General features: G+C 50.4%; 1 protein-coding gene across 2 annotated transcripts in view; it reads right to left on the minus strand.

Moving 5' to 3' along the window:
• Positions 1-21228, minus strand: part of PRNP (prion protein (Kanno blood group)) — a 45294-nt gene extending 24066 nt beyond the window's left edge. The window contains exon 1 of one of the 2 annotated variants that reach the window (XM_075346177.1): positions 21119-21228. The gene's annotated coding sequence lies outside the window, so the exon portion shown is untranslated. Of the gene's footprint in view, positions 1-20688; positions 20796-21118 lie in introns of those variants that run through there. The other variant, XM_075346178.1, reaches the window with a different exon arrangement.
• Positions 21229-27008: the final 5780 nt, after the last annotated feature.

Below are 27008 nucleotides of genomic sequence, written 5' to 3' on the forward strand. Positions count from 1 at the left end.
CACACATCAGATCACACTCACTCTCACACACACCTCACACACACCTCACATCGCATCCACACACTCACAGCATCCGGAGATATCGCTTGCTTCTCGGCCGCGATACTGTGCTGTGAGCTTCCAGGACCTGCCGGAGGATCACATGGCCAGAAGCATGTGGTATCTCCGGATGTTGTGAGTATGAGCGCGTATGTGCAATATCGTCAATGTGTGTGTGCGTGAGTGTATGCAATCGGATGTGCGTGTGAGTGTATGCGATCGGGTGTGCGTGTGAGTGTATGCGATCGGGTGTGTGTGAGTGTATGCGATTGGGTGTGTGTGAGTGTATGCGATCGGGTGTGTGTGTGAGTGTATGCGATCGGGTGTGTGTGAGTGTATGCGATCGGGTGGGTGTGAGTGTATGCGATCGGGTGGGTGTGAGTGTATGCGATCGGGTGGGTGTGAGTGTATGCGATCGGGTGGGTGTGTGTGTGTGTGAGTGTATGCGATCGGATCTGTGAGTGTCGGCAGAGGAGCACGGCGTGCTGGAGAAGGCTGGGAGGAGAGAGGCTGATCCTGGGGAAGGCTGGGAGGGGGAGGCTGATGCTGGGGGAGGCTGATGTTGGGGGAGGCTGGGAGGGTGTAGGCTGATGCTGGGGGAGGCTGATGCTGTGGGAGGCTGGGAGGAGAGAGGCTGATGCTGGGGGAGGCTGATGCTGGGGGTGGCTGGGATGCGGAGGCTGATGCTGGGGGAGGCTGGAAGGATAGAGGCTGATGCTGGGGGAGGCTGATGTTGGGGGAGGCTGGGAGGGTGTAGGCTGATGCTGGGGGAGGCTGGAAGGAGAGAGGCTGTTGCTGGGGGAGGCTGATGCTAGGGGAGGCTGGGAGGAGAGAGGCTGATGCTGGAGGAGGCTGGGAGGAGAGAGGCTGATGCTGGGGGAGGCTGGGAGGAGAGAGGCTGATGCTGGGGGAGGCTGGGAGGAGAGAGGCTGATGCTGGGGGGGGCTGGGAGGCGGAGGCTGATGCTGGGGGAGGCTGGGGGAGGCTGATGCTGGGGGAGGCTGGAAGGAGAGAGGCTGATGCTGGGGGAGGCTGATGCTGGGGGAGTCTGGGAGGGGGAGGCTGATGCTCGGGGAGGTTGGGAGGAGGGAGGCTGGGAGGAGAGAGGCTGATGCTGGGGGAGGCTGATGCTGGGGGAGTCTGGGAGGGGGAGGCTGATGCTCGGGGAGGTTGGGAGGAGGGAGGCTGGGAGGAGAGAGGCTGATGCTGGGGGAGGCTGATGCTGGGGGAGGCTGGAAGGAGAGAGGCTGATGCTGGGGGAGGCTGATGCTGGGGGAGGCTGGAAGGAGAGAGGCTGATGCTGGGGGAGGCTGATGCTGAGGGAGGCTGGGAGGTGGAGGCTGATGCTGGGGAAGGCTGGGAAGAGGGAGGCTGGGAGGAGAGAGGCTGATCCTGGGGAAGGCTGGGAGGAGGGAGGCTGGGAGGAGAGAGGCTGATGCTGGGGGAGGCTGATGCTGGGGGAGGCTGGAAGGAGAAAGGCTGATGCTGGGGGAGGCTGATGCTGGGGGAGACTGGGAGGGGGAGGCTGGGAGGAGAGAGGCTGATGCTGGGGGAGGCTGGGAGGAGGGAGGCTGGGAGGGGGGAGGCTGAGAGAAGAGAGGCTGATGCTGGGGGAGGCTGAGGCTGGGGGAGGCTGGAAGGAGAGAGGCTGATGCTGGGGGAGGCTGATGCTGGGGGAGTCTGGGAGGGGGAGGCTGATGCTCGGGGAGGTTGGGAGGAGGGAGGCTGGGAGGAGAGAGGCTGATGCTGGGGGAGGCTGATGCTGGGGGAGTCTGGGAGGGGGAGGCTGATGCTCGGGGAGGTTGGGAGGAGGGAGGCTGGGAGGAGAGAGGCTGATGCTGGGGGAGGCTGATGCTGGGGGAGGCTGGAAGGAGAGAGGCTGATGCTGGGGGAGGCTGATGCTGGGGGAGGCTGGAAGGAGAGAGGCTGATGCTGGGGGAGGCTGATGCTGAGGGAGGCTGGGAGGTGGAGGCTGATGCTGGGGAAGGCTGGGAAGAGGGAGGCTGGGAGGAGAGAGGCTGATCCTGGGGAAGGCTGGGAGGAGGGAGGCTGGGAGGAGAGAGGCTGATGCTGGGGGAGGCTGATGCTGGGGGAGGCTGGAAGGAGAAAGGCTGATGCTGGGGGAGGCTGATGCTGGGGGAGGCTGGGAGGGGGAGGCTGGGAGGAGAGAGGCTGATGCTGGGGGAGGCTGGGAGGAGGGAGGCTGGGAGGGGGGAGGCTGAGAGAAGAGAGGCTGATGCTGGGGGAGGCTGAGGCTGGGAGGAGAGAGGCTGATGCTGGGGACAGAGAGGCTGATGCTGGGAGGAGAGAGGCTGATGCTGGGAGGAGAGAGGCTGATGCTGGGAGGAGAGAGGCTGATGCTGGGAGGAGAGAGGCTGATGCTGGGGGCAGAGAGTCTGATGCTGGTGCAGCATGGGGGATGGAGCACGATGGGGAGTGCGCAGCATGGGGGATGGAGCACGTTTGGGAGTGCGCAGCATGGCGGATGGAGCACGTTTGGGAGTGCGCAGCATGGCGGATGGAGCACGATGGGGGGTGCGCAGCATGGGGGATGGAGCATGATGGGAGGTGCACACCTCCCCCCAACACACACACACACAACACACCACACACACACTGGGAACCACAAACACCGCCCTACACAGACACCCACACACACAGACAACGCTGCACACACACAACACCCAACACACAAACACCGCGGCATACATAAATATACGCACATACCGCACAACACACACATTGCACAAAACATACCTCCCCCCAAAACACACCACACACACACAAACCGCGCAACACACACACACACAATTCTACAGACACACAGCGCTCCACAAACAACGCAACACACGCAACACACATACAACACCGCTCTCACCCCCCGCCACACCCAGACAACACCCAGAACATGTACAGCGCCCTACACAAACACTTGGTAACTACACACAACAACATCTCTATATATATAACAAAAATCATACATGAACTACACAATACGTAAATTCTAGAATACCCGATGCGTAGAATCGGGCCACCTTCTAGTCGTTATATAATGATAAACGTTTTCATTGGTACCACTGGATTTATGAATGCTGTGTTCATACGCAGTAGTTTTTCCCGCAGCAGTCTATGCGACTGTATTGTATTTACTGTTTCCGTGAACAATCACTTCATCTTATAGGGAAACAGCTGTTTTACCTACAGAAGTGAGCAACCGATTACAATAGGAGAGCACTTTTCTATATAAAAGACCATTTTCTCTTGAAGGTTAAACGGAATCTGTCAACAGGTTTTTGCTATTCCATCTGAACGCAGCATAATGTAGAAACAGACACACCGATTCCAATGTTGTATTACTTATTGGTCTGCTTGTTGTCATTTTGATAAAATCACTGTTTTCTCCAGCTCTAGCAGTTATTTGAATGTGGAGTTGTATAACCCGCCCACACTAATGATTGGCAGGTTTCTGCTCATATACAGTAAACATAGAAAGCTGCCAATCAGTGGTGTGGGTGGAGTTATACAGAACTCATGAACATGCTGGACTACCTGGCAGCATGCCATGTAGTCCTCTAATGATAATCTACTGCTGATTAAACAATGATTACATCAAAAGTACGTGAAGCAGCCCAGTAAGTGACACATCGCTGGAATCAGGAGCTCTGTCTCTACATTATACTGCTCTCAGATTAGGTGGCAAAAACCTGGTGATAGATTCCCTTTAAATGATTGTGCAAGCAAAATGTAAAAAGCCCACACCTGCAGATCAGATCTTGAGAACACAGTCTTAGGGCAGGTGCAAATGGCCGCAGCTTCTCTCATCCAGGAGAATCGGGTCGATTATGCAACTGATACTCTGATCAAACTATAATCAGAGTGATCCAAGTGTCAGCCTAGTGTGAGAGAATCGGACTGCACTCAGATGACTTTTACTGACTTGCATGGCCGAGTGCAATCCGAATATCGGATCAAACTTGGATATGCAGCAATTTCTTTCCTTTGGCAGACACTGTCCAGGGAAAAAACCTGACATGCCCGGCCCCATTGACTAACATTGGTCCGATCACAATCCAATATTTTGTTAGATCGCACTAGGACTAAAATTATGGCCGTCTGCACCTGCCCCTAAGGCTGGCAAGAAGTAATGCTACATCAGTAAGAAAACTAAGGATCCATTTCCAGTCAGCAATGGGGTACCGCAGGGATCTATGTTACGACTGATTCTTTTTAATCTCTTTATTAATGACGTTGTGGAAGGGATTAATAGTAAAGTGTCAGTCTTTCCTGATGACACCAAACTATGTAGGATATTAAAAACTGACCTTGATAGAACAATATTACAAAACCATCTGGATAAGATGTCAGAATGGGCAGATACTTGGCAAATGAGATTTAATGTTGATAAATGTAAACTAAATGCACGTAGGACAGCGTAATGTATATGGTGTATACATTAAATAGAAGTAAATGTCGCGGGCGGGGAGGGGACGCTGCGCTCACCACGCTCTGGTCCGGCGCTGCTGCTGCTTTGCTTGCTGCTCAGTCGGTGGGCCGGATCCCGGGAACTCGAGCGGCGCTCCTCGCCCGTGAGTGAAAAGGGGAATGGTTTTGGGGATTTATTGTCCGTGACGCCACCCACGGTTGTGGTGAGGTTGTGACACCACCGCTGCTCTGGACGGGGATCCCGGGAGCGATGACAGGGAGCAGCTTGGATGTTGTTCTTCCCTCCGTGGGTAGGGGGGTTGGTTGTCCCGGGGCCCGGTGAGGGAGGAATGGCAGGCGGGTTACGGGGCCTGGTGAGGTGCAGGGTCGCGGGGGCAGCGCGGTGCCGCACAGCACGGTGGTACTCACTCAGCCAATGATGAATGCAAAGTCTCCGGTAAAACAAACGGCTGGATGGACGGGTCCCACAGACAGCTGCGGTGGTTCTTCTCCCGGTAGGTTGGCGGTGACTGCCTTTCCCTGCACCTGTGTTATGTTCTCGGTTCTGGTGGCTTCCCACCGGTAAACCACTCCCCAGCTTGGATGGAGGCTGAAGGAGCCCCTTTTGCCCGCAGGCTCTGGCCCTGGGAACTGTAGCCTTGACGGTGACTGTATTTCCCTTCACGGTTTGAGCGGTTGCCTTCAATCAAGTCTTGACTGCTGGGAAACCCCGGAGGTTCCCTTTGCTAACGGATTGACCGGTTTTACGGCGACTCCTAGCCTGGTCGGGGTCCGTAGGCCCTGCCGAATGGTGCTGGCTTCTCTTCGTTCCCCGATCCGGTACCGGCGGACCACCGTCCGTCCCCGGTCCTTACGGTTCACGTCAATCAGCCCCTCCTGCAGACGGTCACCACCGTCTGCCAACCTTGCTGTATGTGCCCGGGCCACACACCCGGACACGGTCAGTCTCCTCTACTGCCACTTCACTCCTCAACTCTCAAACTCCTCTCTCTACTCTACTCCTTCCTTTTCCCGCCTCCAGGACTGTGTACTCCTCGGTGTGTGGGGCCAACCGCCTGGCTCCACCCCCTGGTGTGGACATCAGCCCCTGGAGGGAGGTAACAAGGATTTTTGTTTGACCTAGATGTGCCTAGCCGGGGTGTGGGGTGTGTTGTTGCAGTATCTGTGACGTCCTGGCTTGTCCAGGGCCCCACATAAACTTGGGACTACAGAACAGGAGAACGACTTGGGTATTCAGATTACAAATAAGCTGAATTTTCCCCTCCATAATACTCCTCGTCTCCCTCAACCTCTTCCACTTTGACAATAATCGGTTCATCGATCTCGGTATCGTCAGCATGGTCCAAAAGGGAATCATCAAGAGGACTCTGGCAACTCTCTGGTGTCATACTTCTACTGGAAGCATCCGGTGGTGTGCGGGGCCGGTGCTCCTCCATCAGGGCGTCCTTGTACTGGTCCTTGTGTCCCTCCATATACTCCCACTCCTCCACGGAGAGATAGACGGTGACGTCCTCACACCTTACAGGGACCTCTCCGGTCAGCACCCGCAGGATCTTGTTGATGATCTCTACGATCTTCTGCTCGTTGTCTCCAGGATGGATCAGTGATGGAGGGGGATTTTCGGGCTCACACTCGGCAGATTTCTTCACTATTGTATAATCCTCTCCGGTCAGCAGGTAGACGATCTCCAGTGTGAGGCCTAAGATCTGCTCAGCCATTGTATGTTTGAACATCAGAAGGACACTTTTATTTTATTATTGAGTGAACCTAAATGACGAGGATCTTATACTGCCGAGACCTGCTGGTCTGTACAGGGCGCTGGAGACGCGGGGGAGAAACGGAGACACAGAACACATGACAATAAGCTGAGCAGCAGCACTCAATGTCAGGCAGCAGCTGCTAAAGCAAACAAAATTTTAGGGTGTATAAAAAGAAAGATTACACCCTGTGATCCCAACGTATTGTTACCCCTCTATAAATCACTTTTAAGGCCTCATCTAGAATATGGGATGCAGGTTTGGGCTCCACATTTTAGAAAGGACATTCAGAAGTTCAAAGGTGGGAAACTAGATTATTATAAGGAATGGAGGCCGCCCGTATGATGAAAGATTGAAAAAGTTAGATTTGTTTAGCTTAGAAAAAAGACATCTCAGAGGAGATCTCATTTACATGTATAAATACATGTGTGGTCAATATAAAGGAGTGGAACATGAATTATTCCTTTCAAAGACAATACTAAGGACCAGGGGGCACTCACTGCGAGTGGAAGAAAGGTGATTCCGGCAGCTAAATAGGAAAGGGTTCTTTACAGTTAGAGCAGTCAGACTGTGGAATGCCCTGCCGCAAGAGGTAGTAATGGCCTATACTATAACAGCTTTAAAAAAAAGGATTGTATGATTTCCTCAGTAAACACAACATTGTTGGTTATAAATGACTTAATGACAAAATATATAATTGATGGAGGAAGGTTGAAATGGATGGACCTAGGTCTTTTTTCAACCTATGTAACAATGTAACTATTTAGATGAGCTGGTTGATGGTCCATTAATGGCCTGTTTAGGCCAGTTGACTAGACGTTCTGTGCTCACAGAATATCATATTATTGGCAGCTCATTTCCTATCAAACACGTGCTGCCGAGAATGTATGATTTTAGTACCCCTAGGGTGGCATCATAACTTTGTTAAGTTCCTTCAAGCTTACTTCCCCTATTTGGCTCTTTGTGAAGCTTCACTAATGTATCGCAATTTGTTTTTATACTCTTTTTATTATTTCTTTTTATTTTACAATTATTTATTGCTAACTAGAATATGTCGACTATAATGTAAAAGTATAATAGAAAGGTATACATAACACAATGTGGGTTCCCGACATTGTAAACAAGGCCTTTCTCCTCCTCACTGCAAGTATTGCAGCTAAAGAGCTTTCTGTAAGAGGCAGCTCCATAGCAACCACAGGCCTCGCCATCTGCTGCCTCGTTCTCAGTCTGCTCCATCTACACAAACAAGCTGAAAAGAGAACGTCATCGCGATTCATGGGCACTGCCCGAGCTCGATACAACTAATTGCCTTCAGAGCAGTCGCCCCAGAGAGGGACAGGCTCACTTATAGATATAATCATTACACAACCGCAGTGGTTTGGAGTAAAGTGACCCATTTATATAAACCTCTGTGTATCACACCATAGTGCTGCACCAGACTCACAATTTTATTAAAATGCAGATTCAACAGAATACAGAATACTGGGAATAAAATGTTTGTATCTAGTAGTATACATAAAGATATCTTTAGAAAAAGCATTTCTAAAGATCCTTTATGATATGCTAATGAGGCCAGGGACTAGTCTCAAGGGTGTTAGTTCCTGCACTCATTCCGCCCTCTTAGCATGTTAGTACGCCCACAGGGGCCTGCTAACATGCTACTCAATGCAGCATCACCAGCGGTGATGCGCGTACCTGCGTCCGCTGTGACTGCAGTTCTGAATGCCAGGCACTTCCGATCATGCGCACTAGACCTCTCTGAAGTCGGGACGCGTATACCCGACTTCATACTGTGCATGACCGGAAGTGCTGCGCATTCAGATCAACGAGCAAGGGTACACGCGTCACTGCTGGTGATGTTGCATTGAATAGCATGGTAGCATTCCGCTGTGAGCATACTAACATGCTAAGAGGGCGGAATGAGTGCAGGAACTAATGCCCTTGGGACTTGTCCCTGCACTCATTAGCATATGATAAAAGATCTTTAGAAATACCTTTCCTAAAGATCTCTTTATGTATGCTACTAGATACAGGGACAGTTAGGCAGGGATTAGTAGTATGCACCCAGAACTGCTCATGGTTCTGGGTCCATATTGCACCTGACAGGTTCCCTTTAAGACATGTGCAAAATTGAACTCCCCAGAAGGCATACCAAAGGTTTTTTCCTGTAGATTCAAAATTAAGGGTAGTATAACATAGAGTTCCTTTATGAGGGTCCTTAAAGCACTACTCCAGCATTATAGTTTTTATTAGCACTGGAAAGGAGCTTTATATCTAAGCCCCCTGAGCCCAGCTAACCTTCCGGCATCTTCCCCTTTGACTAAAGACACTTCGGTCTCATGGTGCCATCTTGTCACAGTAACTTCAGGCTGTCCAGAAGTCAGAAGTTCCATCACAGGTTTCTAGTACATTTTTATGAGGTCCAGAATGAGCCTCTCATAGACTTGTATTGAGTTGTGACTTGTGACGCCCTGGACCAGCCAGGGGTCACAGGTAATGACACCACCACACCCTACACCCCGGATAGGTACACCAAAGCTAAACCAGAAACCCTTGTTGCCTTCCTCCAGGGGCTGATGTCCACACCAGGGGGTGGAGCCAGGCGGTTGGTCTCCACCCACCAAGGAGTTCACAGTCCTGGAAGAGAGAAAACACTGGCAGTTAAGTTTTGGAGTTTGAAGTAGAAGGAGGGAAAGTAGTGAAAGAGAAAAGTGACAGTTTGAAAGCCTGAAGTTGGTCCGGGTGTGTGCCCCGGACTGAGACAGCAAGGTTAGCAGACAGCGGTGACCGTCTGCAGTGGAGGCTGATCGGAGTTGCCGTGAGGACCATGGACGGGTGGTGGCCCGGCGGTACCGGACTGGTACACAAGGAGAAGCCAGCACCATTGGCAGGGGCCTTTCGGATCCCGGCAAGGCTTGGAGTCGCCGTGAATTTGCCAAATCCGTCAGTGAAGGGGACCTCCGGGTCTCCAAACAACTAAGTCCCGATTGAAGGCAAAAGTCCAACCATGAAGGAGAGACACCGCCACCGCCAAGGCACCAGTTTCTCAGGGCCAGCGCCTGCGGGCAAAGAGGGGCTCCTCCGGCCCATATCCAAGTCGAGGAGCGGGTAACCGGTGGGAACCTATCGCTACCAACATTACACAAGGTGCAGGGAAAGAGACAGTCACCATTAACTACCGGGGAAAAGCAACAACAGCCGTCCGTGGGAACCATCTTTCCAGCCGTGTGTTTTACCGAGAACTGTGTCAACGTCTCAGGCTGAGTGAGTACCACCGTGCCGTACGGCACAGCGCTGCCCTCGCGACCCTGCACCTCACCAGGCCCCGCACCCGGCCTGCCATCCACCCCTACCCCATCACTGGGCCCCGGGACAACCAACCCCCTACCCACGGAGGGGAGAAATAACAACAAAGCTGCTCCCTGTCACCGCTCCCGGGATGCCCATACAGAGCAGCGGTGGTGTCCACACAATCACCACAACCGTGGGTGGCATCACGGACAATAAATCCCCAAAACCAAACCCCCCTTTTCACTCACGGGCGAGGAGCGCCGCTCAAGTCCCCGGGATCCGGCCCATCGCTCGAGCCAATGAGCAGCAGCGGCCGCAGCAGCGGCAGCCGGACCCGAACAGTGGGAGAGCGCGGCGTCCCCTCCTCCGCCCGCGACAACTTGGAGTCACGAACAGGATCTTACCGCTCTGCCGTTGGGTAGAGGTGTGCCTTGCTACCGCCGGAGGTGTCCGGCCGAAAGATTTCAGAAGCCGCCATCTTTGGCGCGAAAAGTTCCCGCTCGAGCGTCTTCTCGAGTAGTGGAGGCGCGAAGGCCAAAACCCCGCCCCGATAGAGGAGGGGCCGGAAAGAGGCTAAGGGGGACGAAATGGCGACTGGTCGCATGTAGCCGCGGCTATAAAAGCAGGGACGAAAGGACTCTGCAGCCCTCTTGTTCCTGGGAGAAGCCGCCAGCAACATGGGGATGCCGTCCCGAAGCGCCGTAGCCCCCGCGCCTGGAACTGCAGCGTGGGTGGAGATCCGGACCGTGCAGCTCCACCAGAGGCTGCAGGTCAAAATGCAGCTCCTCATGGAGGAGTGGGAGACCGACATGGCGGAGGTTATAGCGGCCGTGCGGAGACGCGAGGAGGAAGCTGAGGAAGGGAGGGTGAGTGACCCACGCCCCGATGCCCTTGAAGGGCCGGTCATCGCGGCTGCGGGACCCGGTCTAAACCCTCTCCCCCTGCTAACCCCCTCTCCACCCGTCCCGGAAGCCGTGACCCTGCCACTAGGCCTGCTACCACCGCAACCGGTAGCGATACCCAGCATGCCCGCCCCAGCGGGCCGACCTGTAGCCGGAGCCCGTAGCCGACCGGAGGTGCTGCCGTGGAAGGCCCCGAAGTCAAAACCGGAGGCGTCCCCCGAGAAATCCCCCGAGCCGGAGCCGACAGCCCGCTCCGTGCCGAAGGCTCAGCAGAGGAAAGCCCCTGTGCCCATCCCCCACACCTCGGCTGAGGTTGCGCCGGGTTGCCGCTGCAAGGTGGCGTCCAAGGCCAAGTCACCGCGGGACCTGCCGCCCAGATCAACAGTAGTGGGCAGCGTCCGAGAGGTCTCGCGGGGCCCGACCCGTGCGCCGGAGCTCGCAGCAGCGCCGTACTGGGACAGGGAGCTGGTACCGTTGGGCCTGGAAATCGAGGAGAGAGAAAGAAAAAAGGCGGAGATGGTGGCCCGTACGATACGGGAGAAGGAGAGCCTGAGACAAGCGACCTTCCGTGTCCGGGGCCCGCTGTATGAGGGGCAGGTGAGGCGGTTTGATGTCCGCCGGGGCTATGGACTCATCTATGGACCGGGCCTAGAGGCAGAAGTGTTTATAGCCCGGCGGGATGTTAATGCTCACCTGCCAGAAGAGCACCCAGGCCGCAACTTGATGCCAGGGGGCCTTGTACAGTACACCTGGCACTGCGGGGAAAGGGGGTGGTTTGCGCTGGATGCCAAGTTAAGGGGCAGCCAGGAGGCCCGTGTGAGCACCGCGCCCCCTCCCTCAGGTGATGTCGAGGACTCAGAGTAAGGGCAGCGGAGCACCGCTGCACAGTCCCCGTTGGGACCATCCATGTGTATGTGTTTGAAAGTTTTGAAAGTTATGAGAAAATGAAAATGATCACCGAAGTCTCAGCTGATTGTCAGCAACCGTGATTGAACCGGCCGTTGCCAGCACCGTTGTCCACGTGGGGACCGTTTAAAGTTGCGTAAGGGACTCCTTACGGACAAGCCCGTGAACTTGCAGGGCAACCACAAACGTTAGTGGCATGTAAATATGTTTGTTGCAGCTTACCGTTACCGCCTCCGGAGAGGCAGGTTGGAGGGAGGGCCCGCAGTGGAGCAGGCTGGGGCCCAGCCACCACAGGAACCGGTGGCTACCCTCTGGAGGGGAAGGACAGATCCCGCTCGGGTGACTTGGTTCAGGACTGGGGTCAAGGGGTGCTGCCTGTTTCTTAGGGGCAGCATCAGGGCCAGGTTACTTGGGTGGGAGAGAGCGGCAGCCGCAACCGTTACCGTAACGTTTAAGAAAAGTGCCTCCCATTGTGGGATGATGTTATTTTATTTGTATTGTGTTTTTATCTTTTTCAGAAAAATAAAACCGGTGTTGGACGGGCAGCCCGCAGACGGTCTGCATTTTGCTAAGGGGGAATGTGACGCCCTGGACCAGCCAGGGGTCACAGGTAATGACACCACCACACCCTACACCCGGATAGGTACACCAAAGCTAAACCAGAAACCCTTGTTGCCTTCCTCCAGGGGCTGATGTCCACACCAGGGGGTGGAGCCAGGCGGTTGGTCTCCACCCACCAAGGAGTTCACAGTCCTGGAGGAGGGAAAACACTGGCAGTTAAGTTTTGGAGTTTGAAGTAGAAGGAGGGAAAGTAGTGAAAGAGAAAAGTGACAGTTTGAAAGCCTGAAGTTGGTCCGGGTGTGTGCCCCGGACTGAGACAGCAAGGTTAGCAGACGGCGGTGACCGTCTGCAGTGGAGGCTGATCGGAGTTGCCGTGAGGACCGTGGACGGGTGGTGGCCCGGCGGTACCGGACCGGTACACAAGGAGAAGCCAGCACCATTGGCAGGGGCCTTTCGGATCCCGGCAAGGCTTGGAGTCGCCGTGAATTTGCCAAATCCATCAGTGAAGGGGACCTCCGGGTCTCCAAACAACTAAGTCCCGATTGAAGGCAAAAGTCCAACCGTGAAGGAGAGACACCGCCACCGCCAAGGCACCAGTTTCTCAGGGCCAGCGCCTGCGGGCAAAGAGGGGCTCCTCCGGCCCATATCCAAGTCGGGGAGCGGGTAACCGGTGGGAACCCATCGCTACCAACATTACACAAGGTGCAGGGAAAGAGACAGTCACCGTTAACTACCGGGGAAAAGCAACACCAGCCATCCATGGGAACCGTCTTTCCAGCCGTGTGTTTTACCGAGAACTGTGTCAACATCTCAGGCTGAGTGAGTACCACCGTGCCGTACGGCACAGCCCTTCCCCCGCGACCCTGCACCTCACCAGGCCCCGCACCCGGCCTGCCATCCACCCCTACCCCATCACCGGGCCCCGGGACAACCAACCCCCTACCCATGGAGGGGAGAAATAACAACAAAGCTGCTCCCTGTCACCGCTCCCGGGATCCCCATACAGAGCAGCGGTGGTGTCCACACAATCACCACAACCGTGGGTGGCGTCACGGACAATAAATCCCCAAAACCAGACCCCCCTTTTCACTCATGGGCGAGGAGCGCCGCTCGAGTCCCCGGGATCCGGCCCATCGCTCGAGCCACCGAGCAGCAGCGGCCGAAGCAGCAGCGGCAGCCGGACCCGAGCAGAGGGAGAGCGCAGCGTCCCCTCCTCCGCCCGCGACAGACTTCCGGCTGCTCCATGAAGCATTGGAGCTGCCGGCAGGTCACAAATCACCTAAGTCCAAAGATAGCGGTGGTAATAGAAGATGAAGCCACTGGAAGATGAGTAGATGACAGGGGGCAGGGAACTTAGATTTTAAGCAGCACTCTTGCGGAGCAATACAAAAATTGGAGTTGCTTCAAAGTCCACATAGAAAAATCACTGTGAACATGTCTTCAAAGATCCTTCATATGATGTAGTTACAGGCCACACTAAAAATAAAGTTGGTCAACTGTCCAGTCATGGCCTTATTGACTACAAGTGGTAACATGGGGCTTAATGGTTAGCTCTGTTCCCTTGCAGCACTGGGCTCTTTTCTCTCATTGTTGATTTATATTTGTATGTATCCCTGTTTCTCGGGAAAACGTTTCTCAGGAAAATTTGTATGTATCCCTGTTTCGCTATGGAGTACTAAGCGAAGAGGGCAATGGTGTTATCCACTGGCGGCTTAGCTGTTAAGCACATGGCAAAGGATCTTTGGTTGGGTCACTGGAGCCCTTGAAGTGGACTGGCATTGCTAGTTTTGCAAGCCAGAACGTGCCATCCCTGGATTGCTGTGTGCCAATTGCAGTATGTCAGTCAGCTGGGGGATCTAATGGTATCAAAATATACTTGCCTAAGTATCACCTGACTCTTTCTGCGATTGTCATAGTCATGTGGTTTTAAATAAAGCTGTGTCCATTTATCACGAAAATTAGGTCACATATTTGGATCATATAGTTGCTATTTGGGTGCGCCGCTCACACGAGCCGTATGAGTCTCGCACTGCATCTGCACCACCTGACACGGCCACACACTCTCCCAACAGGAGCATCTCAGCTGCATAAAAATACATGCAACCGACCAGCTCCTGTCAGTAGAGTGAGCGACCATGCCGGGTGATGCAATGCGAGACTCGAGCAAGTCATACAGCTCGTGTTAGCGTACCCTTTGATGTGCTAATGAATGATGGTCCATCACATATCCAGAAGTCATGAATCATCCCAACACCTGAACTGACTGAAGGCTACAGAGAATATCTGGCCCTGAAGGGAAAGACAGACCCTCAAACCAACCCTGCCTAATAAAAATTCAGTGCAGAAAAAAATGAATTGCCAAAGCCCAAAGCAAACTATGTTTGGCTAGGGAATCCAGCTCTCCCTATATGACATATCCCTTTGTTTTCTATTTTCATTCTCTTTTTTTTTCTTCCTTTTTTGTTTCATATAAAATACCTGTGTGTTTTCACATTTTTGTTCCTATTTTTCATGAGCCGAACTCAATGATCTAAGACTTTTTCTATGTACACAAAAGGCCATTTTATCTCAAATATTTTTCACAAATTTGTCTAAATCTGTGTTAGTGAGTATTTCTCCTTTGCCGAGTTAATCCGTCCACCTCACATGTGTGACATATCAAGAATGCTGCTTAGACAGCATGATTATTGCACAGGTGTGCCTTAGGCTTGCCACAATAAAATGCCACTCTAAAATGTGCAGGTTTATCACACAGCACAGTTTCACAAATATCGCAAGTTTTGAGGGAGCGTGCAGTTGGCATGCTGACTTCAGGAATCTCCACCAGAGCTGAAACAAATGTTGAGTTCTCTACCATAAGCCATCTCCAATGGTGCTTTAGAGAATTTGGCAGTACATCTAACCAGCCTCACAACTGCAGACCACGTGTAACCACACCAGCCCAAGACCTCAACATCCATTATCTTCACCACTAAGATGGTCTGAGACCGGTCACCTGGACAGCTGCTACAACAATCGGTTTGCATAACCAAAACATTTCTGCACAAACTGTCAGAAACCATATCAGGGAAGCTCATATGCTGCTCGTTGTCTTCACCGGGGTCTCCACCTGACTGATGTTAGTCTCTCTAACCAACTTGAGTGGGAAAATGCGCACAGTCGCATCTGACATGTTGAAAGTGTTCTCATCATGGATGAATCCCGGTTTTCACTGTACTGGGCAGATGGCAGACTGCGTGTATGGCGTCATGTGAATAAGCGGTTTGCTGATGTCAACATTATGAATCAAGTGGCCCATGGTGGTGTTAGGGATATGGTATGGGCAGGCATTTGCTATGAACAACGAACACAGTTGCATTTTATTGATGCCATTTTGAATGCACAGATACTGTGATGAGATCCGGAGGGCCATTGTTGTGCCATTTATCCACAACCATCACCTCCATATTGCTGAATGATAATGCATGGTCCTATGTTGCCAAGTTACCAAGATCTATACACAATTCCTGTAAGCTGAAAACATCCCAGTTTTTGCATCACCCATTGAGCATGTTTGGGATGCTCAGGATTGGCATATACGACGTGTTCAAGTTCCTGCCAGTATTCAGCAACTTCGCACAGCCATCGAAGAGGAGTGGAGCAACATTCCACTGGCCACAATCAACAACATGATCAACTCTATGCTAAGGAGATGTGTTTTGCTACATTAGGCAAATGGTGGTTACATCAGATACTGACTGGTTTTCTGACACCTCTAGACCCCCCAATACTATAAAACGGCCCATTTTAAAGTGGCCTTTTATTGTGGCCACCCTAAGGGCAGTTTCACACATCCAGCATTTCACCACTTTGACGGATCCGTCACCCTCCAGTGCAGTGCAATACAGTACAATGGCATCGTGGCAAGCTCCGGTCACATGCTGTCATGTGAACGGAGCATGTGACCGGAGCTTGCCCGATGCCATTGTACTGTATTGCACTGTACTGGAGTGTGACGGATCCGGTAAAGCGGCGAAATGCCGGATGTGTGAAACGGCCTAATGCACACTTGTGCAGTAATCATTGTGTCTAATCAGCATCTTGATATGTCACACCTGTGAGGTGGATGGATTATCTCAGCAAAGGAGAAGTGATCACTATTATATACAAATTAGACAAATTTGTAAACCATATTTGAGAGAAAAAGGACTTTTTTGTACAGAGAAAAAGTCTTAGATCTTTGAGTTCAGCTCATGAAAAATGGGAGAATAAGCAAAAGTGTTGCGTTTATATTGTTGTGCAGTGTCATTTTAGACTCCTGTTTGGATCCTGAATTGGATGTGTGGCGCCCTGGACAAGCCAGGACGTCACAGGTACTACAACAACACACCCCACACCCCGGCTTGGCACATCTAGGTCAAACACAAATCTTTGTTGCCTCCCTCCAGGGGCTGATGTCACACCAGGGGGTGGGCCAGGCGGTTGGCCCCGCCCACCGAGGAGTTCACAGTCCTGGAGGCGGGAAAAGGAAGGAGTTCAGTTGAGAGATCAGATAGAGTTTGGAGAAGTGAAGTGGTAGTAGAGGAGACTGACCGTGTCCGGGTGAGTGGCCCGGGCACATACAGCAAGGTTGGCAGACGGTGGTGACCGTCTGCAGGAGAGGCTGATTGGAGTGAACCGTAAGGACCGGGGACGGGCGGTGGCCCGACGGTACCGGATCAGGGAACAAAGAGAGGCCAGCACCATTCGGCAGGGCTTACGGACCCCAACCAGGCTAGGAGTCGCCGTAAAACCGGTCAAATCCGTTAGCGAAGGGAACCTCCGGGGTTTCCCAGCAGTCAAGACCCGATTGAAGGCAACAGCTCACACCGTGAAGGGGAAACACAGTCACCGCCAAGGCTACAGTTCCCAGGGCCAGAGCCTGCGGGCAAAAGGGGCTCCCTCAGCATCCATCCAAGCTGGGGAGCGGGTTACCGGTGGGAAGCCATTGGAACCGTGAACACAACACAGGTGCAGGGAAAGGCAGTCACCACCAACCTACCGGGAGAGCTACCGCAGCCGTCTGTGGGACCCGTCTATCCAGCCATTTGTGTTACCGGAGAATTTGCATTCATCATTGGCTGAGTGAGTACCACCGTGCCGTGCGGCACAGCGCTGCCCCCGTGACCCTGCACCTCACCAGGCCCCGTAACCCGTCTGCCATCCCTAACCCCTCACCGGGCCCCGGAACAACCAACCCCCCTACCCACGGAGGAGAGAAACAACATCCAAGCTGCTCCCTGTCATCACTCCCGGGATCCCCGTCCAGAGCAGCGGTGGTGTCACAACCTCACCACAACCGTGGGTGGCGTCACGGACAATATCCCTAAACCAAACCACCCCCCTTTCACTCACGGGCGAGGAGCGCCGCTCGATTCCCCGGGATCCGGCCCACCGTTCGAGCCACCACCGAGCAGCAGCAGCAGCAGCCGGACCCGGGCAATGGGTGAGCGCAGCGTCCCATCCTCCGCCCGCGACAGATGCTATGGAGTAGTCACATATAATGGAATTATAGTGCTCCTCTGCACATGGACAACATGTTCCTAATAGGTTTTTACATCTTCACAACAGTGTCGAGATAATATGTACAATGTAAAGTTACACCGTGTCGCAACTGCTCTTGAGCCATTTTAAAGTGCAGTTAAAAGTGCAATTTTTCGACTTTAAGACTGCAGACATTAGAGGCCGCTTTACACGCTGCGACATCGCTAAAGCGATGACATTGGGGTCACAGAATTCGTGACGCACATCCAGCCGCGTTAGCGATGTCGTTATGTGTGACACCTACGTGCAAAATCGCTAATCGTTGACATGTTCCCCAATTCCCAATTATCATTGCTGCTGCAGGTACGATGTTGTTCATCGATCCTGCGGCAGCACACATCGCTATGTGTGACACCGCAGGAACGAGGAACATCTCCTTACCTGCGGCCGCCGGCAATGAGAAGGAAGGAGGTGGGATGTTCGTCCCGCTAATCTCCGCCCCTCCGCTTCGATTGGGCGGCCACTTACTGACGTTGCTGTGACGCCAAACGAACCACCCCCTTAGAAAGGAGGCGGTTCACCGTTCACAGCGACGTCGTTAGGCAGGTAAGTAGTGTGACGGATCCGCGTGATTTCGTGCGCCATGGGCAGCGATTTGCCCGTGATGCACAAATGATGGGGGCGGGTATGCACACTAGCGATCTCGCTAGCGAGATCGCAGCGTGTAAAGCGGCCTTAAGACTTTCTCAGCACAGCTTAACACGATATAAGGTATACCGGGAGTTAAGTATAAATTTATTACCCTGGAACAATGTTTTAAACAAAAATTACTGATGTATACCATATTTTTCAGATTATAAGACGCACTTTTCCTCCCAAAAATTTGGGATGAAAATGAAGGGTGTATCTTATAACCCGAATGTAGCTTAACGGGAGGTGTTGGAGAAGGCTAGCAGGAGGCAAGGGCAATGTTGCGGCCTGCTGGCACTGTGCTGGGGGCCGCGGGCTGCTGTGCTGGGGGCTGCTGGAGCTGAACTGGTAGCTGCTGTGCTGGAGGCCACTGTGCTGCCGGCTGCTGTGCTGGGGGCCGCTGTGCTGAGAGCTGCTGTCCTGGGGGGCTGTGAGGCAGGGGCCATCCTTAGGTTGGCGCTGCGGCTTCAAATAATGGCACCCAGAGTCGGTGTGTGTGCAGATGGAGCTTTCGGCTCAAGAGCTCATATGTGCACCCGCCACCTCCAGCCCAGCGGTGGACTTAAAGAAATGACACCCGGAGTTGGCGTGTGCACAGATGAGATCTCGGCTTGTCATTGAGGACCCCATTTTTTTTTACCTTTTTTCCTCTAAATTTGGGGTGCGTCTTATAATCCAGTGCGTTTTATAAGCCGAATAATACGATAATCAGCATCTACCACCAGGTCTAAGTCATAAAGTGTTATTAACATCACCTGAAAACTGGTGAAAAGAAACCCTGATCGAAAGAGTGTGATGAAATGCCCCATAATCATTTGTAGGAACAATTGTACCCACTCATTGCCCAATCATACAAAATCAAAGACAGAATAGTCAGTGATAATTCGATTATCGCTAATTACATCTTTTATGCCGAACTAAAAGTCCTCATTGGCAGGCAATACATTCAGCCTCGAAAACAGGGGATGTGTTGCCAATAATAATGCAAAAGATTTCCATGACTGTGCAAACCCTCCCTATAGTTTACAAATGTAAACATACTTAATTAAGCACGGATTGACTTGCTATATTTGTGACTGACGCTCTTTTCAAGCAATTTATCTGGTAATTTAAAAGGACCCTAAGGCACATATGGCCCGCTCATGGAAAGTGATGCAAAATATCACATCAAAATTATTAATGTGTTAACACCCTTCTGTATTCATGATAATCGAACATTGGCTCTTACCTAACAAAATGGACTAAAGGCTCCCATACACATTAGATGAAAGTGGGACAAACCCAATGGAACCGCCTGCTCTTTGATGTGTATGTGTGCTTTCCGGCTCTCCCGTGACATGATGTAGGGGGAGAGAAGTATTGGATTGTTTTGCTAGAATTTTAATATGATCCTTTTGATCTCAGTATACAGTATATAAGCCGCTGCCAGAAGTGTTTGGTAGCAGCGTTCTCCCTGTGGAAATCACATGGCTGCTCAGCCAAGCTGAGGGCTCATGTGTATAGAGGAGTCGCGAGAGATAACAATATGTCCAACAATTGCTCAGCTATTTCATATGTACGACCATCTTAAGAGTGAAACTGTCTTTGCAACCAATATCAACCAATCACAGCACAGCTTACATTTTTCCAGAGCAATTTCTGAAATGAAAGGCTAGCTCTCATTGGTTGCCATGGACAACAAAGAGAATATTGATGAGCTTCAATGGGTAATAACAACTTGAAGGCCTCATATTAGCACATGATAAAAGCAACACACTTTCATCTATAGATTCTGAATGAAGGAATCCATTAGAGATGTTTTACTACTTTGTGAAAATGCTAATAACATAACACACATTGACATAAACTCATCCGACTGTTTTCCTGTTACATAAGTAATTAGTCTAGCCTGAATTAGGTTACTCAGGAAATACCGAGCATTTCAGAAAGATACATAGTGATGTCTCCGTGCATTAACGCTAGAGCACAGTATGTCCAGATTAAAAATGATTTCATCAGTTGTTAATGTCATTACGTATATCCTTAAGCCATCTCGTCTCCCTACATCATAGAAATCAAGGACTACAGTACATCCGAGCCTTTAGGGTGTCATTTTATGTCCTCAGCCTTTGATGAATATTTCATGGAGTATTTACCTGGAAACACTAATGCAAATATATACTCCATGAATGGCAAGCGCGGTCACGATCGCCACACCTATGCCAATGTAAAACAACAAAGCAAAACCATCAAGGACATCAGATATACATATACATTGGCGGATGCAGCCATTGCAGAACAAAGATACTGCTGATGCCCGAGCCTTGTATCTAAACACCTTATCCAAGACAGAGTATCTTGTTGACAACCACCATGGCACCCGATGCCCCAGGCTTTGCACCTGACATGGTGCATGGGAATTTTATCATTTTAACACAAATTCATATCCTAATAGAGATCAGACTGGTCTCCAGTGATAACACAGTAGAGATCAGACTGTTCTTATCCATTCACACACGCTTTGACATTTATCTCTTAACGACTCCATAATTTGTATTTTGACGATGACAAATAACATCCCTACCACATATATGACAATTATAACAGTATTTTCTTACCCGCCAGTAAAAATAGTCTTGGTAATGATGCTCCTTTTAATAGTCTAGTCCTTCCAAACCCAGCAGAGACAGATCCCTTCTTCTACGCCTCATTACAAAACGATCAATGGTATAAAATAAAGCGATTCGAGACACCCTCATTGCAATGACACACACACAACAAACACATAATACATCCACCTAATAAATTAATCATGAGCCTGAATCATGCAGTTCAATTGCTGAGCATGATGTCGTCTTCCTATAATAATACTGCATTAAGGAGGTGAACGGATGCAGTATATTTCGCCATGTGCTGGGTTTATAGAACGTGCCGCAATGTTTTCCTGTCCTCGCCTGCTTTAAGAAAGAATTCTAAAGGAATCAATGATAAAAGGGTTAATTCACCCTCTTTGAAAGACATTTTAAGGAAAGGCTTTAGCGAATTTACCTTAGCTAAAAGCAGAGGAGAGGCAGATCTCTTCTGTATGTATGACGGTCCCTGAGGCTGGTACTGAGGACTCAGTGTTCACAGAAGGGGGCTGGGAGGAGTGGGCAGATCTCCGCCATATGGGGAGGGAAGGATTGTGCTGTGTGTGTTCTAAAATGGATCTAACATCCGCCTAAATGGAAGTGAAAAGGATTAAAGGCTATGCATTATTCATCTCGTGGTTAAGGGAAAGTTGACAGGTTAATTTCCAAGGCAGGGGACATTTCCACTTATGACTTCCTCTTTTTACTTCATTTTTTTTCTCTGGGCATAAATGTGTCCTTTTTCTTTAGTGTTTCTCTTAAACTGGAAGTGAAAAGGTTTTGGTACCGTGTTAGCCCGTTGAAAAATTATTGAAAATTGAATTGTGTTCCTCTCACTGAGAACATTCAATAATTATTAAACTGGAAATACAATTTCTGAATTTTAAACTTTGTAAGGTTGAATCTGTGGAATGAGTCAGCAATTGCTTTCATATTGTTATTACTACACTAATTCCTATGTCCTAACAATATATTTTTGCATTTGTATACTCTGCCAAATTATGTCCTCTTGTCATTTAAACCTATATGTAAACACATTATGGTTACTAGGGCATGGCTGTGTGAGGAGACACTATTAGGAAGCAAGTAATGTGTGAAGAGATTGACAGGAATAATGTGAGGAGACACTATGGGCGAGAAAAGTGTCAGGTGGCACAGAAAAGAGACTGGGTAATGTGTGAGGGGAGATGGTATAGCGGGAAGGTAGCATCGGAACAATGTGGATGAGACGGTATGCCAAAGAGGAGGAGTGTGATGATGGGGCACAGTATAGAGATTGGGCACTATTGGGGGGGACACTGTGTGAGAGGACAGTGTGAAGATGGTGCCCAATATGAAAATGAGAGGGCATTATGTAGAGAATGTACCATAAGAGGGACAGAGTGTGGGTCATATTTTGTGCAGGTAACACATTAAGGGACTTTTATTTATTCAGGGCCACAACGTAGGGCAGATATTTTTTATTCAGGAGCATTATAATGATACTGTTCTTTTTAAGGGTATTGTGTTGGGGTGTGCTGCAGAAAACCAGAGAAGATGGAAATCTGAAAAGTTATCATGGCTTCTGGGCAAGATGGAGAAAAAAAAAAAAGAGGATGAAAGAGTGACTCTGATCAAAGATTATGTCATCTATAAGGTACCTGGATATAAATGTTTATTTGTGATACTGACTAATTCTTATCAGCATTGTGGTTCCTGTGTTGTCTGCAGCCTGATGATGACTGATAACAACAACTACCATCTCCTTATCAATATCAAGAGCATACTGGACGTTATGGGTTCATGTGATACAAATGTATATGGGGCTGCACAGACATTACTGATGATGGCTCTGGTGCTGAATTCAAGTAGGTATGGTAGTCCTTGTTATGTATTCATGTACTGATTGTGGTTCTGGTGATTTATTCCTGTACTGATGGTAGTTCTGGTGATGTATTTCTGTACTGATGATGGTCCTGGTGATGTATTCATGTTCTGATGGTGGTTCTTGTGATGCATTCCTGTTTTCATGAGGGCTGTGAGGCTGTGTTTCTGTCCTGATAGAGATTCTAATGATGTGTTTCTGTACTCCTGGTGGTTCTGGTGATGCATTTCTGTACTGATGAGGGTTGTCATAATGTCTTTCTGTACTGATGGGGAACAAGTGGAGGGAAGAAAATGTGTAAAGAGATGCTCTGTGATAAAGAACTGTATGAAAAAATGAGTGCCTGCAATCTATAATGTACACCATTGTTACTAAGTTTCTGTTAAATAAAACTAAGTTTTTAAAGAAGATGTAGTCTTCCTTGATGAACTGTGTAACATCTGATCCTGACTAGCCAAAGCCATCCACAACATGTGGTCTGCAAAGGCATATTGCCTCTTCAAAGCAAATCCATACATCCAGCTAGGCCCCATCTTTCACGTGGCATGCCTTGTTCCAAGTTACATAATTATGAGAATCCTTGTGAGAACGGCTGTATTATCCAGTTATTTAAGGCTCATTGAAAAAAAAACCCAACAAGCTATACCTTGTCTACTGGATAGGAGATAAGTTGCTGATCAATCGTAGGTTTGACCTAGGCTCCAAGATCTGAATGTCACTGCAGCTCATGCTCCCATTATAGCTGTAAATTCACAGTCGAGCAAGGCACTTCTGGAATAATCATTTCAGGAAGCAAATTGTGGTGATAACCTGTTTAACAGTATTGCACTGGTATGAAAGCGGATCCAGGAGATTGTAATTATACAACATAACCTTATTAAATTTACAGCTAGTGCTTTAGAAATTATCTACAAAGTAGGAAGTCATTTGAGATTTATTTTTAATTGAGGCTTTCTAATGTTTGTAAAACGTCTACCAGGTCAAAAATATAGTACGTTGCACTCCACAAAGGTTTTCATTGCACTGAAAACAATGTCATCTGTGTTGTATGTTTACTCTATTCTTTTTCTGTTTTAAGCAGAAGATGAGCAGAATCTCTTCACATCTAGAGATGAGCGAACCTTTCAAAATTTGGTTAGCCGATCTTTACTGGCAAACATACGATACCCATTGAATTAAACGGGAGGCCAATTTTATGTGTTGTAAAATGGTGTAGGGGGTTCTAAAAGAAAGAAAACAAAGCAGGACATATTTATCGAGGCACGACGCTGTTGTAACTGCTCCTGTGGCTGTAACAACTCCCTCGGCTATGCTTCTGGAGCCGCTAATTATCCCTCATACATATACACTGCTTTCCCCGCCTACCGGCGTCCCTGATTGGTGGCAGTCAAACCTCTCCCCCAGACAGCGTCTGTGATTGGTTGGAATCACAGACCATGTTTGCCGGTCTATTGAAGTATCGAATGAATGAATGAATGAATGAATGAATAAATAAATAAATAAATAAGATTGGCGTAGGGTCCCCCCATCTATTCATACCAGCATAGATAAAGCATGTGGTTACAGGCTGCAGTCACCAGCCTTGCACTTATCTTGGCAGTGTATCAAAAGAAGAGGAACCACATGTGTCTTTTCTTTTAAATTATTTAACCCCTTAACAACCACGGGCAGTAAAATAACGTCCTAGCGGTCATAACGTTACTGCCCGCGGTCTGCTGGCAGCAGCATGCCGCGATCGGCGCACATCTCAGCTGATTTTAACAGCTGAGATGTGTTCCTGCTAGGCACGAGCAGAATCGTTATCTGCTCGTGCCATTTAACCCCTGTAATGGCGCTGTCAATATGTGACAGCGCCATTATAAACGCGATCGCGGTAAAGTTTTACTTACTGCCCGATACCGGAAGTCACGTGACATGATCACGTGACTTCCGGTGGTTGTCATGGTAGCACAGGGTCATGTGATGACTCCTGTGCTAGACATGAACCACTTTCACTTTGTACGAAGGCCAGGGAAGCAGGAAGTGCACGTATCTGCTGTTTACAGCTGTGTAGCTGTGGTCAGCAGATCGTGCAGAGCGATCGGATTGCTGATCGCTATAGCCCCCTAGGGGGACTAGTAAAATAAAAATAAAAAGTAAAAAAAAAAGTTTTAAAAAATAAAAAAAAACCAAAAAAACAAAAAAAGTTCAAATCACCCCCCTTTCGCCCCAATGAAAAAGGATTAAAATAATAAAAAATATACACACATTTGGTATTGCCGCGTTCAGAAATGCCTGATCTATCAAAATATAAAATCAATTAATCTGATCAGTAAACGGCGTAGCGGCAAAAAAATTCCAAACCCCAAAATGATGTTTTTTGTCGCCACAACTTTTGCGCAAAATGCAATAACAGGCGATCAAAACGTAGCATCTGCGCAAAAATGGTACCGTTAAAAACGACAGATCGAGTCGCAAAAAATAAGTCATCACTAAGCCATAGATCCCAAAAAATGAGAACGCTACGGGTCACGGAATATGGCGTAAAACGTGCGCCACTTTTTTCAGACAAACTTCCGAATTTTTTTTAACCCCTTATATAAAAGTAAACCTATACATGTTTGGTGTCTACGAACTCACACTGACCTGAGGCATCACTCCCACACATCAGTTTTACCATACAGTGAACACAGTGAATAAAATATCTCAAAAACAATAGTGCTATCTCACTTTTTTTGCAATTTTTCTGCATTTGCAAATTTTTTGCCGTTTTCCAGTACACTATATGGTAAAACCTATGGTTTCATTTAAAAGTACAGCTCGTTCCGCAAAAAATGAGCCCTCACATGACCATATTGACTGAAAAATAAAAACATAACGTCTCTCAGAAAAAGAATGGCAAAAAAAAAAACGGAAAGCGAAAAATCGGCCGGTCGTGAAGGGGTTAAATAAATAATTTGAAAAAATGGCTTGCGGTCCCCCCTAATTTTGATAGCCAGCAAAGATAAAGCCCAACAGCTGGGAGCTGCTAATCTCAGGCTGGTGAGACCCATAATTACTGCCCCCCTAGCCTAAAAACTCCAGACTGCAGCAAAACCTACTCTACCATATCCTAATCTGATCTGATTCTGATCCCCACAGTGTGTCTAAACCACATTTAGCATCCACGTTTGACATTACTGTAGTGAGGAGAGCCCACATAATTTACAGGGTGTGTATATCCAGAAGCACGAGCTGGGCACAAAGGAATAGACCGTACTGCAGCCCCATAGGGGCTCAAGGGAGGGCAGCATGACTAGGAGGGATGCCAGGCCATAGGGTCAGTGAGGGGTTAATGTGTAAAGTTAGTTTGAGTGGGAAATCTGGGGGTGTAACTAAGGGGCAGTTAGAACTAGGGGTCAGTTTGATTGGTCAGGGGGTGGTACTGGGAGGGGGTCATATATAGGTCCGGTCAGGGGAGGGGGTGAGCATTCCTACCTGGACGATGACTGGAATCGTTGGAGCATCTGGATCCTGAAGATGGAAGACCTCATGGCACAGATGAATAGGATGGTGGAGCAGCGCGGACAGCGGTGGATGAAGGAGCAGCTGCAGCGATGGACCGGCGATGGCGCTGAAGATGGGACCCCCCTGCCTCCGATGCGGCAGCGAAGATCGCGGCCTCCGGAGCGCTTCAGCCCAGAGATGACACCGAGGAGCCGGCAGCAGAGACGGAGCCCCAGTGGAGGACGTGCGGCGGCGGTGGATCCAGGAGTCGGGACGTCGCGAGGCCTGGGCCGGAAGTCGGGCCGCGGGCATCAAGGCAGCGGGGCGGTGAGTGACGTGGCCGGCCTCCCATCCACTTCCGGTTCGCGGCGCACAGTGGTGACGCGCGCGTCACGGCTGCGTGACCCAGCGCGGTCACCTGACTCGGCGCGGTCACCTGACCCGCCGCGCTCCCCTGGCCCGCCGCGCTCACCTGGCCAGCCGCGCTCACCTGACCCGCCGCGCTCACCTGGCCCGCCGCGCTCACCTGGCCCGCCGCGCTCACCTGGCCCGCCGTGGTCACGTGGGTCGGCGCGGTCACGTGGGTCGGCGCGGTCACGTGGGCCGGCGCGGTCACGTGGGCCAGCGGGGTCACAGGGTCAGGATGAGGCTGCATTGGCCCCTGCAGCACGTACAGGGAGACGGGCGGTGCATAGGGCTCCAGTGCCGGCGGTGGATCCCATATGGAGACGGCCCGGATCAGCGGGGCCTGGCCTTCTGGACCGGAGGACGGACGGCGACAGGATGATGTCGGGGACTGCCCCAGGCAGGGATTATACGGAGACGCCGGCTTCTGGATCGTCGCGGACGACGCTGAGGACAGGTGGTTCTGCGAGCGGACGGGGTCAAAGGTCGAGCCTGCCGGACGGCGGGCTCCCTGGACCTGGGTCCAGTGATGAGGACGCTGCCATCTCTGAGTAGGACGTCGCGGAGGATGACA

The sequence above is a fragment of the Anomaloglossus baeobatrachus genome, chromosome 4, assembly GCF_048569485.1.
Source record: "Anomaloglossus baeobatrachus isolate aAnoBae1 chromosome 4, aAnoBae1.hap1, whole genome shotgun sequence".
NCBI classification, from domain to species: domain Eukaryota; kingdom Metazoa; phylum Chordata; class Amphibia; order Anura; family Aromobatidae; genus Anomaloglossus; species Anomaloglossus baeobatrachus.